This window comes from Gorilla gorilla, chromosome 3 (genome assembly GCF_029281585.2).
Source record: "Gorilla gorilla gorilla isolate KB3781 chromosome 3, NHGRI_mGorGor1-v2.1_pri, whole genome shotgun sequence".
Lineage (NCBI taxonomy): Eukaryota > Metazoa > Chordata > Mammalia > Primates > Hominidae > Gorilla > Gorilla gorilla.
The window spans coordinates 99,773,645-99,787,781 of NC_073227.2; the positions used below are offsets into that span (position 1 = coordinate 99,773,645).

At 35.5% G+C, this 14,137-nt stretch overlaps 1 long non-coding RNA gene across 2 annotated transcripts in view; it reads left to right on the forward strand.

Annotated features, from left to right (window-relative positions):
• Positions 1-14,137, forward strand: part of LOC101130479 (uncharacterized) — a 93,052-nt gene that overhangs the window by 17,034 nt on the left and 61,881 nt on the right. For both annotated transcript variants that reach the window (XR_008678924.2, XR_008678923.2), the window contains one exon: positions 4,390-4,507. This is a non-coding gene — a long non-coding RNA (uncharacterized lncRNA). The remainder of the gene's footprint in view (positions 1-4,389; positions 4,508-14,137) is intronic.

The window sequence follows — 14,137 nt, forward strand, 5'->3', positions numbered from 1 at the left end:
TGTATAGTGCTGCTTTAATATGTAAAATCTATTGCATATCTTTTTAAAAAATTATGATTGATTTTGATGCCAATATTATAGTTTCTATTTTGACTTCATTGGAAAGATGGGATTTGATTTCTTGTGCCCATCACTGTAATATAGAGATATCCCCAAATTGGAATTTCAACCTATCTTCACCCAGGTTCTTATGATTTAATTAGACGATTGATTTTTTTTTTTTTTTTTGGCTGTGAGTTTTGCTCATTATACATTATTCTCTGCTCAGTTAGATAATATTGTCAATGGTTTGTTCAGTCCTCAGTTTTTCCAATTATTTTTATGCACTTTGGGTTTAATCAATTAATTTTCCAAGCTGTAAATTATGCATTTTGAGATCATAATTTGTTTTTAATGTATGTCTTAACACCATGATTTGTTTCATGTTTGTAATTAATTTTGGGCTTTGAAAATAAAATTGCATGACAAATCATTATGGGTAATGCCACTGCCGTAGACAGCAAAGCTGAAATTTCTCAGATAAGCAAACTTTCTTTTTATTTTGATTTGTTAAAAAAGTTTAAACAGTTAAAAATGAGTGATATTGAGTCATGGCATTCCAGGAAAATACCAAGCATATTTTTACATTAAAGCAGGACTACCAATATCTAAGTCATTGTAATACATGCTGTATCATTACCTATTACTGCATAACAAACCACTCTAAAGCTTAGGTCCTTAAAATAATAACAATATATTACTTTTCACAAGTCTGTGGACCAGATGGACTTTTGTGTTGATCTGATCCAGGCCTGATTGATCTTGACTGGACCTGCCCATGCATTTATGTTTAGTTAGCAGGTCATCTAGGTGACTCTGTTTCTGGGAGTTGGCTGGTTGTTGGGTGGAGTGATGGTGCTACTGGACCACATTTCTCTTCACAACCAACAGGGTAGGCAGGGTTTGATTATATGATAGTTGCAGGGCTCCAAGGGCAAGAATGGAATCATGGAAAACTCCTTGAAACCTAGGCTCAGAACTGGCAAATCCTTTTGAGCACATTCTATTTGCCAAATCAAGTTACAAGGTTCAATTCAAGAAATGGAGAAATAGAATTCTCTTGATGGGAGAAGTAGCAGAGACTCAAATTCAGGGAGAAGAGAATTGCGGCAATTTAAAAAATCTACTTTTTTCAGATAAATCTGATCTTTCAACTAATCTTTCAGTTTTCAAGCTTTTCACCATGATGAATATTATTTCCCTGTCCTCTTCTCTCTATCTCACTCATAAAGTATATTTCTGAAAATATATATTTGGTGCATGCAGATGTATTATTATTACTCAATATTCCACAGGTCCTTATACTATTCAGCTGCTTATTTTTTCCTTGTAAAAATTATGGTGGTCAGAACAGTATAGAAAAAGAAAGTTTAAATAATTAAACTTTGTGTCCTGTTTGGTATTATAAATATATGTTACTATCTACTGTGGAAACCAAATCTGTTATAACATATAAATATATACTACTATCTACTGTGGAAATCAAAATCAAATTTGTCCCAGGTTGTCATATAAACCTGAAAGTCTAGTTTTAAATTTGCTCACTCTCTATTTAGGTTTCATTGATTCAAATCCTGACTCTCTCTGTTGGGCAAGTAGCTTATCTTTTTTGTGCCTGAATTTCCTCACCTGTAAATTAGAAATAATAATCGTACCTGCCTTATACTTTTGTTTTGAGGATTAAATGTGGTTAAATATGTAAAACACTTAAAACAGTCCCTAACGTATAGAATTACTCAATACATAACAGATAATGTTTTGATTAACAATCAAATGTCCATAACTGGCTTTCAGTTGACCAGCTTTTATACTTTTTTTTTTGGTCTCTGTTAGATCATGTAACTAATTTGGGGAGAAAATGTTTGGAATTCAGTAAACAGTACTGATTGGGAAAATTAAACTTGAAATGTTCAATTTATATTTCAAAATAGAAATAAAAAATTAAATAAAATTTGGGAAAATTAAACTTGAAATGTTCAATTTATATTTCAAAATAGAAATAAAAAATTAAATAAAATTTGGTGCAACAGATATTTGACTATCTCTTGCTACGTTAGTCCTTCTGATAGATGCTGTGAGTATAAGGAAGAGTAAGACATGGTTCTAACAATAAAGTGCAAAGATTCCCTATAATCATCTTATCCCAGGCTACCATGTTGATGACAATATTTTTTTAAGTGGCTCCTGGGCATATATCATGGTCAAATACAAACAACATTATTATTAATTATTTTTCTTTAATGGTTGCCAGTAGAGGAGAAAAATAACATTGTAAAATCTGGAATAAGTTGTGGTATGGGGGTTGGAGGTGGGCTATGTGCTAAACAAATTGCAAAAACCTTTTGAATCCTCTGAGGAGTACCCTTTCAGATCTATGGAATACATCACAGTGAAGAGGAGGGATTTAGGGAGAGAAGAAAAACAGTTAAACAGTGGCAATTTTAAATGAATTGTCACCATTTAAAAAATCTGCTCTTTTCAAATAAGTCTGATCTCTCAACCAATCTTTCAGTTTTCAAACTTTCCACCATGATGAATATTACTTTCTCATCCTCTTCTCTCTGATTCATAAAGTGTATTTCTGAAAATAGGTATTTTGTGCATGCAGATGTATGTATCATTATTTCTCAATATTTCAAAGGTCCCAATACTATTTAGCCACTTATTTTTCCCTTGTAAAAATTATGGTGGTCAGAACAGCATAGCACAAGAAGGACACAGTGAAAGAGAAAGGGAGTGAGAATAAGCACATAAATTTGAGCTGTTGGGGAAGGGAGTAGAAGGAGTAATCATTGATAATGATGGTAAGTTTCATCTTCTAGGATATGAATGAGAAAAATATGGTGTGCTGGCTTTTATATGTGTGTATGGAATATAGAAAAAGCCATAGAATATTTCCAAGAAAATCTAGGAGAGCAAAATTAAGGACTAATTAAAATGTGTTATTCTAGACCAAGGAATAATTATTAAGAGCATTTTTTGAGATTTCTTCAACCTGTAAAACATTGACCCTCCCAGGTATTCATTTAATAATTGTTACTAACCATAACAACAATATGTATGGTATTAATGTAGTTAATTTATGAGACAATAAATTAAATTTCTATAGCAGCCCCTAGGTAACAAACCACATGCACATTATGTCATTTTGATACCAAGCCCAAGCTGTTTCCCAGTGGAGACTAGATTGAAAAGTCCTCAAAGAAAAAGCATCCATTTTCTTTCATTTGGAGAAGTGGCCCTTTCCATCAAATCCAAGGACAAAATAAGCTCAAGAGGCAGAAACATAACACAAATATATATTATGTTTGATAATAACCATTTCCCCAATATGTGAAGTCACTATATATATATATATATATATATTTTTTTTTTTTGACAGAGTCTTGCTGTGTCACCAGGCTGGAGTGCAGTGGCACAATCTCGGCTCTCTGCAATCTCCGCCTCATGGGTTCAAGGGATTCCCCTGCCTTAGCCTCCCAAGTAGCTGGGACTACAGGCATGCATCACCACGCCCGGCTAACTTTTCTGTATTTTAGTAGAGACAGGGTTTCACCATGTTGGCCAGGGTGATCTCGCTTTCCCGATGTCATGATCCGCCTGCTTGGCCTCCCAAAGTGCTGGGATTACAGGCGTGAGCCACTGCACATGGCCGATGTCACTATTTTTTAACAAACCCAATCACAAGCAGACAAAATATGAAATATTATACCCATTTCATTATGTGAAGAAATTGCAATGCATTTTTATTTCTATTTGTACTTACCCTATACTTTAAAAATAAAATCTAAGAAACAAAAATTGCACGAGAAAATAAACAATAATAAAATTTTTATTTAGTCATTTGCAAAATAATTGACTTTTTAGAGCTTTATTTAAATATCTTTGTTATTTTTAATGTAAAATTTTGATAGGTTATGTATTTGACTGTTGGTAGCAGATTTGGGAACATTAGAAGGTGATTTTTAATGAGATCTATATTATTATGTTAATACTCCTTAAGATTCCATTAGGAAAAGATTTAAAAATAGATAAGAAATACAAGGACGGGAGGAGAAGAATGGAGAGAAAAAGAGAGAGAGAGGGAGAGCATAGACATCTAATTCTAGCTCTTAGATGTACAATATATAGTTTTATTTTGATAAAATGCCATCTTTAGTACTCAATTTTTCCTTCAACAACAACCAAAGATAGTGTTCACTTTGCTATAATTCTCTCCACTTGCCTTATCTCTGTTATCTTTTTTCTACCACACATTTATGTTAGGCAGCTCAGACTAACTACAAAATAGAAATACATTTCTTAGCAGCTGTTACCATAATTCTAAAAATATACTTTTCTTTCTTACAGGATTTCAAACCTTCTGGGTTTCTTCCCAGCGCTAAATCCTGTCGACTGGATTCACTAGGATGAATAGAGAAAGAAGTGTTACATTTTAAGATAATTTCTTTTCTAAACACACAGAAAGGTAATAATTCTGGCATTTTACAAAGCATGTCAATTAGCTTTCTCAATGCTTTTTTTTTTCAATTGTTTGCTCACCAGTTTTGTTTTAGTCTTTTGCTTTCTTGCATATTTAGTTTTTAATTATTGGGAGTCATGAACTCATTGGAAAGAGTACACTCAGAATTAGGGAGTTGGGTACATCTTTGCATGGGGCAAATATGAAAAACATGAACACCAATGACATTTATGATTAGTGTGCTCTACAGTGAACTTCCTATCATGCTCCCAGGAAGGAGGCTTAGCCTCTCCTGGAGTTCAATGTTATACTACCAAGTCTAGCACATTGCTTTGCTTTTCCAAAATAGCAAATGTCTTAGCACTTACCTAATGATGATCTAAGGAAAAGTACTAGGGAAATGGCATTATTCTGAAGATCTTTGTTGACAGCTGCAAACCATAGGCTATGACAGCATTAGGGAAATGGCATTATTCTGAAGACTTTGTTGACAGCTGCAAACCATAGGCTATGACAGCATTGTGGGAAAGCAAGAGAAGACTCACCTCTTCCCCATTCTAACAGAAACCCCTCCCCCAACACACACACACACACACACACACACACACACACACACACACACACACACACACATTCTGGCTATACCCATGGTATGTACCCTTATTTGAGTTCTGTTCATACTGGACATAAATAATTAGATTTTAGATAGTTGGCAGTTACACTCCTCTTCTCTAAAAAGATTTCTTTTTTCTTCTGCACTCCTCATCAGTTAATCTGAGCTCTTTTGTTCTGCTAAAGGAAGATAAGGAAAAAATATTTCTTAGTTCTATTTAATCACTGGCATGCCAGTATTGGAGCTACTGCTCCGTGGAGACTGCCAAAAACTCGACCTAGTTACTGCTCCTTTTTGTGGCATCTTACCGTGCGGTTTGTGGCACTTTGGAACACAAATTCACAGTTACCAGAAGTTAGGTTTATCACTGTTGCAAAGCCACTGAGTTCTGATCCAGAATCTCACAAACTGGTACATGCCCACGCAGATCTAGCCTGTCCAGAAGACGAACAGGAGGAAAAACGCAATGCCAAGAAGGAAGAAACCGGGTCCTAATTAATCAGAAACAAATAAGTCATTTTAATAGTGATGTTGAAGGAGATAGAAATGTATTCTTATGAGAACCCTATGTTCCACCAGGATGACACTGTGAAATTATTCTACTGCCAGTTATTGTCACTAAGTTCTGGAATACTGAAAAACGAATGAGTCATTTGGAGTGTGTTCCTATTTTTTGTTTTTATATTTTAATGCACTTCAAGATGTAACACAGCTTCATGGTCTCCTTTTTTAAAAAAATTTTCCTTACACTTAATTCCAAAATGATCCTTGATTAGCAGATGGATAGATATGGAAACAACCACTTTATCTGTGGAAATCAGTTATAAAAAGTGATAAAATACACTCAACATCCCCAAAATTCAGAGTTTAAGATGGGGAAATCCTTACCACTGCCAAAAGGAAAAAAAGAAAAAAGAAAAAAGATTTGAGTGTTACTAGGCCCATTTCATTCAGTAAATGTTTATCAGGCATTTGCACTTTTCTACTTTTATTGCTCATTTGATTTCTGCTGCTTGAAATATTCTCCACTCACTGTCTTTCCCTGAAGACAAACCCAAATGTCACCTATGTTTGAAGCTTTCTTTAATTGCCTTTTTACCCTGAACCCACGAGCCCTTCATTCTCCCTTTACCAAAATTCTCTACCATTTATTATGTACAGGATTGTTTAACACATGTCTTAAAAACACATCCTGTGCTATCAGTTTGAAATCTCCACCTTTGACAGTTAGGCTTGTCTTATTCATATTTGCATTGTTTGCAGTGCGTTGAATCTAGTGGTGGCTCAAGAAAATATTATGTTCAATTTAAAAATCGGTGTTCTATTTCTAGTTTTGCAGCATCTTACTGAACACCAGCACACACTGAAAATAGATCACATATTTCCCTGGCAAACAATTTACGATTTGAATTTTCAATGAGTCCAGCGTTGATGGACTTGTGACAGGACATGTGATTATTTGGTGGATTCAGAATGAACCTATTAATAGCTTTTCAGATAATTCATCTAACGTGGCTGTAGGAGCTTCACAAAGTAATAAAGAAGTCGAGATTTCAGTTAGGAGAGTATCAGACAATATGACTCCTGATGCACTGGGCATACCAACTTCTGGGAAGCTTTAGCAGAGATTTCATTACAAATGGTAGAGAGTTAGCCTCTCTCCTCTTTCCCTTCGCACTATGTCCTAGGATTGGTTGGTTTTTAAAATTCTTTGTCAGAGAACTCCTAACACTGAAACAAAATAGGTAACAATGTTAGAAAATTGCATGAGGGAAATCTAGAAATGCTGACCTTTCATTTGAGAGTAAAGCACCTGAATCAGCTTTCAGATTGTCGAAAAGAAAACACAGCTATTTCCAAAACAACTAAAAAAGTAAATTAAAAAAACTATATTTGGAGAAGAAAATAATAGAAATAATCTGGAATTAGAGAATTAAAAAGTATAGTAAAAAAGAGCTTAAACTGAGCAAGTTTTATTTTTTCAAGATAAATGAATGATGGATCTTCTTTGGGATTTGATTGGTAGATATTTTTTGTGCGTTTCTGAAAATGGAGCTGTTCCATAAGACATGAACTGGTCTTCAATCTAATAACAATTTCTAACACTGAAGAGAATCTAGGAATCACTTCTGTTTTGAAGTTTCTATAATATGTAAGAATTATGACAACTGTAATGCCAGGCTTACAAATAAATAGTTGTTAAATAACAAGATAAATACATTAAAATAAAAAGCATTTCAAAATAAGCTCTGTACTCTCTAAATATCCACACTGTATTATCACCTTATTATATTTATTTTTACATATTCATTTCTGCATTTATTTTTATAAATCAATACTCCCATCTATATCTATATTTATCTATCTCTTTATATAGCATCCTCAAGACACAAGGCAGATGCCACGTTCCAGTATGTTTTATGGCACAAAAAGGTACTCAGTAAATGTTAAATTGAATAAGTAAATATTGAAAGATATTGAGCTTAGACAGGCATAAATATAGGATCACACTGAAGGTGAGCTATGTGAAAATGTATAAGTGAAATCTGAAGTGATGTTTTCAATTTTGCTAATAAATAATTTTACAGCAACAGTTTCTAAGGGATGTGAAAGGACAGTGCTTTACCTAGTATTATTTGCTAACATGAGTGAAATACATTTTAAGAGAAAATTACATGGATGAAACTGTCAACTTTCTTTTTTTTGTATTTTATTATTATTATACTTTAAGTTTTAGAGTACATGTGCACAGCGTGCAGGTTTGTTACATATGTATACATGTGCCATGTTGGTGTGCTGCACCCATTTAACTCGTCATTCAGCATTAGGTATATCTCTTAATGCTATCCCTCCCCCCTCCCCCCACCCCACAACAGTCCGCGGTGTGTGATGTTCCCCTTCCTGTGTCCATGTGTTCTCATTGTTCAATTCCCACCTATAAGTGAGAACATGTGGTGTTTGGTTTTTTTGTCCTTGCGATAGTTTGCTGAGAATGATGGTTTCCAGTTTCATCCATGTCCCTACAAAGGACATGAACTCATCATTTTTTATGGCTGCATAGTATTCCATGAAGCCATATGTATATGTATACGTGCCACATTTTCTTAATCCAGTCTATCGTTGTTGGACATTTAGCTTGGTTGCAAGTCCTTGCTATCTTGAATAGTGCTGCTATAAACATACGTGTGCACATGTCTTTGTAGCAGCATGATTTATAATCCTTTGGTTATACACCCAGTAGTGGGACGGCTGGGTCAAATGATATTTCTAGTTCTAGATCCCTGAGGAATCGCCACACTGACTTCCACATGGCTGAACTAGTTTACAGTCCCACCAACAGTGTAAAAGTGTTCCTATTTCTCCACATCCTCTCCAGCACCTGTTGTTTCCTGACTTTTTAATGATCGCCATTCTAACTGGTGTGAGATGGAATCTTATTGTGGTTTTGATTTGCATTTCTCTGATGGCCAGTGTTGATGAGCATTTTTTCATGTGTTTTTTGGCTGCATAAATGTCTTCTTTTGAGAATTGTCTGTTCATATCCTTCGCCCACTTTTTGATGGGGTTGTTTGTTTTTTTCTTGTAAATTTGTCTGAGTTCATTGTAGATTCTGGATATTAGCCCTTTGTCAGATGAGTAGGTGGCAAAAATTTTCTCCCATTCTGTAGGTTGCCTGTTCACTCTGATGGTAGTTTCTTTTGCTGTGCAGAAGCTCTTTAGTTTAATTAGATCCCATTTGTCAATTTTGGCTTTTGTTGCCATTGCTTTTGGTGTTTTAGACATGAAGTCCTTGCCCATGCCTATGTCCTGAATGGTATTGCCTAGGTTTTCTTCTAGGGTTTTTATGGTTTTAGGTCTAACATTTAAGTTTTTAATCCATCTTGAATTAATTTTAGTATAAGATGTAAGGAAGGGATCCAGTTTCAGCTTTCTCCATATGGCTAGCCAGTTTTCCCAGCACCATTTATTAAATAGAGAATCCTTTCTCCATTGCTTGTTTTTGTCACTTTTGTCAAAGATCAGATGGTTGTAGATATGTGGCATTATTTCTGAGGGCTCTGTTCTGTTCCATTGATCTATATCTCTGTTTTGGTACCAGTACCATGCTGTTTTGGTTACTGCAGCCTTGTAGTATAGTTTGAAGTCAGGTAGTGTGATGCCTCCAGTTTTGTTCTTTTGGCTTAGGATTGACTTGGCGATGTGGGCTCTTTTTTGGTTCCATATGAACTTTAAAGTAGTATTTTCCAATTCTGTGAATAAAGTCATTGGTAGCTTGATGGGGATGGCATTGAATCTGTAAATTACCTTGGGCAGTATGGCCATTTTCACAATATTGATTCTTCGTACCCATGAGCATGGAATGTTCTTCCATTTGTTTGTATCCTCTTTTATTTCATTGAGTAGTGGTTTGTAGTTCTCCTTGAAGAGGTCCTTCACATCCCTCGTAAGCTGGATTCCTAGGTATTTTATTCTCTTTGAAGCAATTGTGAATGGGAGTTCACTCATGATTTGGCTTTCTGTTAGTCTGTTACTGGTGTATAAGAATGCTTGTGATTTTTGCACATTGATTTTGTATCCTGAGACTTTGCTAAAGTTGCTTATCAGCTTGAGGAGATTTTGGGCTGATATGATGGGGTTTTCTACATATACAATCATGTCATCTGCAAACAGGGACAATTTGACTTCCTCTTTTCCTAATTGAATATCCTTTATTTCCTTCTCCTGCCTGATTGCCCTGGCCAGAACTTCCAACACTATGTTGAATAGGAGTGGTGAGAGAGGGCATCCCTGTCTTGTGCCCGTTTTCAAAGGGAATGCTTCCAGTTTTTGCCCATTCAGTAACTGGCAAATTGGATAAAGACTCAAGACCCATCAGTGTGCTGTATTCAGGAAACCCATCTCACGTGCAGAGACACACATAGGCTCAAAATAAAGGGATGGAGGAAGATCTACCAAGCAAATGGAAAACAAAAAAAGGCAATGGTTGCAATCCTAGTCTCTGATAAAACAGACTGTAAACCAACAAAGATCAAAAGAGACAAAGAAGGCCATTACATAATGGTAAAGGGATCAATTCAACAAGAAGAGCTAACTATCCCAAATATATATGCACCCAATACAGGAGCACCCAGATTCATAAAGCAAGTCCTTACAGACCTACAAGGAGACTTAGACTCCCACACAATAATAATGGGAGACTTTAACACCCCACTGTCAACATTAGACAGATCAACGAGACAGAAAGTTAACAAGGATACCCAGGAACTGAACTCAGCTCTGCACCAAGTGGACCTAATAGACATCTACAGAACTCTCCACCCCAAATCAACAGAATATACATTCTTTTCAGCACCACACCACACCTATTCCAAAATTGACCACATAGTTGGAAGTAAAGCACTCCTCAGCAAATGTAAAAGAACAGAAATTATAACAAACTATCTCTCAGACCACAGTGCAATCAAACTAGAACTCAGGATTAAGAAACTCACTCAAAATCGCTCAACTATATGGAAACTGAACAACCTGCTCCTGAATGACTACTGGGTAAATAATGAAATGAAGGCAGAAATAAAGATGTTGTTTCAAACCAACGAGAATAAAGACACAACATAGGAGAATCTCCGGGACACATTCAAAGCAGTGTGTAGAGGGAAATTTGTAGCACTAAATGCCCACAAGAGAAAGCAGGAAAGATCTAAAATTGACAACCTAACATCACAATTAAAAGAACTAGAAAAGCAAGAGCAAACACATTCAAAAGCTAGCAGAAGGCAAGAAATAACTAGGATCAGAGTAGAACTGAAGGAGATAGCGACACAAAAAACCCTTCAAAAAATTAATGAATCCAGGAGCTCGTTTTTTTTAAAAAAAGATCAACAAAACTGATGGACCACTAGCAAGACTAATAAAGAAGAAAAGAGAGAAGAATCAAATAGACACAACAAAAAATGATAAAGGCGATATCACCACTGATTCCACAGAAATACAAACTACCATCAGAGAATACTATAAACACCTCTACGCAAATAAACTAGAAAACCTAGAAGAAATGGATAAATTCCTCGACACATACATCCTCCCAAGACTAAACCAGGAAGAAGTTGAATCTCTGAATAGATCAATAACAGGCTCTGAAATTGAGGCAAGAATCAGTAACTTACCAACCAAAAAAAGTCCAGGACCAGATGGATTCACAGCCGAATTCTACCAGAGGTACAAGGAGGAGCTGGTACCATTCCTTCTGAAACTATTCCAATCAATAGAAAAAGAGGGAATCCTCCTTAACTCATTTTATGAGGCCAGCATCATCCTGATACCAAAGCCTGGCAGAAACACAACCAAAAAAGAGAATTTTAGACCAATATCCTTGATGAACATTGATGCAAAAATCCTCAATAAAATACTGGCAAACCGAATCCAGCAGCACATCAGAAAGCTTATCCACCATGATCAAGTGGGCTTCATTGCTGGGATGCAAGGCTGGTTCAACATACACAAATCAATAGATGTAATCCAACATATAAACAGAACCAAAGACAAAAACCACATCATTATCTCAATAGATGCAGAAAAGGCCTTTGACAAAATTCAACAACCCTTCATACTAAAAACTTTCAATAAATTAGGTATTGATGGGACGTATCTCAAAATAATAAGAGCTATATATGACAATCCCAAGCCAATATCATACTGAAACTGTCAACTTTCTATGACTGTTTCCCTGGTTTCTAAGTTAATCATTAAATTATTTTAGGCCAAACACAAAAGTGATTAAGTGCACTAATGCCCTATCTCTACTTTGTATCCCGAGCAGACTTCTTCAGTTGTCTGGGACATACATACCTTTTGCTCTATTGTACTGGTGTATTTTCCTTACATTCATTCAAAAGGAACCTTCTGACCTCACTCTAACTAGGAGACATCTGTTACTGCAGTCATAAGCTGAGGACTACAATTTAATAACCAATAGCTGACAAAGAAAAAAATATTTTAAAAACTCTCCAAAAGGATGGTTTAATTAACAAAAAGAAGACCCCTAAAATGACAAAATAAACCCCAGAATAGCTTTCAGTTAAAGAATAAAATAAACACTTGTCAGTCACCACATTTAAGCTTGAATTAGGCTTTTGAAGGTACCTGTAAAAACCTTATACTTCCCTCTCGCTCTTGCCTTAGAATGACCATCCTATTATATTTTCAAATCCAGGTTCACAGCAACATATAGATGACATTATATTAAGATAAAAGTCTGTATATTTCTTATGATAGCTTACTATTTAAATGGCATGTCTGGTTTAGGATGTCAACAGGACATGTAATAATGGGCAGTAAAGGCACAAGGGTAAATTTGTACAAGAATTTTGTGCTAAGTTTTATGCAACTGGTTCCCAGAAGCTATGGGAAAATAAGGAATTCTGAAAGTGATTTAATAAAGAATAATGAATATTTTAAATACGTACAAAACCTTCAATGTGCCTAAAATTGGGCCTTAGGGGGTGATAGGGCTCGTAGTATTTTGATTTTGTCTTGCTTCTCTGTAACAATGCATTCCGGATATCCTTCATGGTTATAGAACAGATCATTCAGATGTAAGTGAATGGTATTGAACATATAATTTGGGTAGATTATTGTAAAACACCAGTTTCACTGGAGTCACATGATGAAAAAATCCAGATTTTGAATTAAAGAATGCTGGAATTGTGTATGTATTGGTGATTGGGTGAAGAGAAGTCCTATCTAAGGGACTACTACTGTGGGTTCAGAAATAGGTTTCATAGACTGACTTTCATGAAATATAAAGCTATACTAGAATCATCTACAGAAAAAGGAGTAGGCATATCTGAATAAAAAGTGTCTCAGATATTTCTGATTAGAGAGGGATGTTAATCTTTAGCCACAGACCACTCACCTTCAATGGAAACTAAAATTAGGAACACTTTATTATGCCAACTTCCCTGGATCTGACATTTACAACCTTGTCTTCGAAAAGTTGCTAATCATGATTTAATTGAGATATTCCTTCTTCTCATTTTTCCGTATCTTGTGTGCGTGTGTGTGTGTGTGTGTGTGAACACTGGTAAGTAAAAAAATGAGACTATATACATACACATCTAAATATGAAATATCAGGACCTGTTTTAGGAGATTTAGAACCAAAGCATAAAGACATTCAGAATGCAAAATTAGAGTAGTATAGTTGGAGTGTAGGGAGGATAACAGAGCCTGGAGAGGGGAGAAGGCAGAAAGAAAACAGTGTAAGAAAACATTTAGGTGGAGGATGGTAAAAACAAGCACTGACAATTATGTTTTTTTTTTTTTTTCATCTGTGTCGTGACTATTCTGCTCTGTTCCACCTTTGATGTCTTATAAGGAAGAACAATCAAGATAAAGTTGTTTCCATCATGTGTGGTTTGAAGCTATTATGCTATTTGTTGGGAAAGTCCTATTCCACACAAGAAATGCCTGAGATATGTCTTGCAGGCTATGGTGTAAATCGCCATGAGAATTGGTTCAAAAGCATCAAAAACCAACATTTTTAAGCTCTTGTATTTTTCTCCACTCCTATACTTTCCAACGGCATATATTTAGAAGTTGCCATGTTGGGTTTTGAGTAGCTGTGATCTTGTAAATATTCTTTTCTCGGCCCTGCTAAGAAAAGCCATGTCTGATAATGTTCTATAGATGATAGGGAACCTGGACGGTACTGTTCATTCTACTTGACCCTCTGTTCTTTGACTGACTGAATGTGTGTGTGTGTGTATTCTCCAGAGCCTGAAATTTCTCATCTTCTCTGATGATATTTCAATAAAACCAATAAACAACCACTTCTACTTTCTTAGTTTTGAAGTCCATCCAGTAGACAAATCACCATTCTTTCTCTTCTATTTGGCCTTTAGTGAGGCAGTCATGTACTTGGACCAACCAAGAAGTAAGTGACTAGGATCATTTTCAGGACCTGGTTAGATCTACAGAAACAAAAGCAAAATGTGTTGAAATTCCCAGTGTGAAAACTGTGCCTTT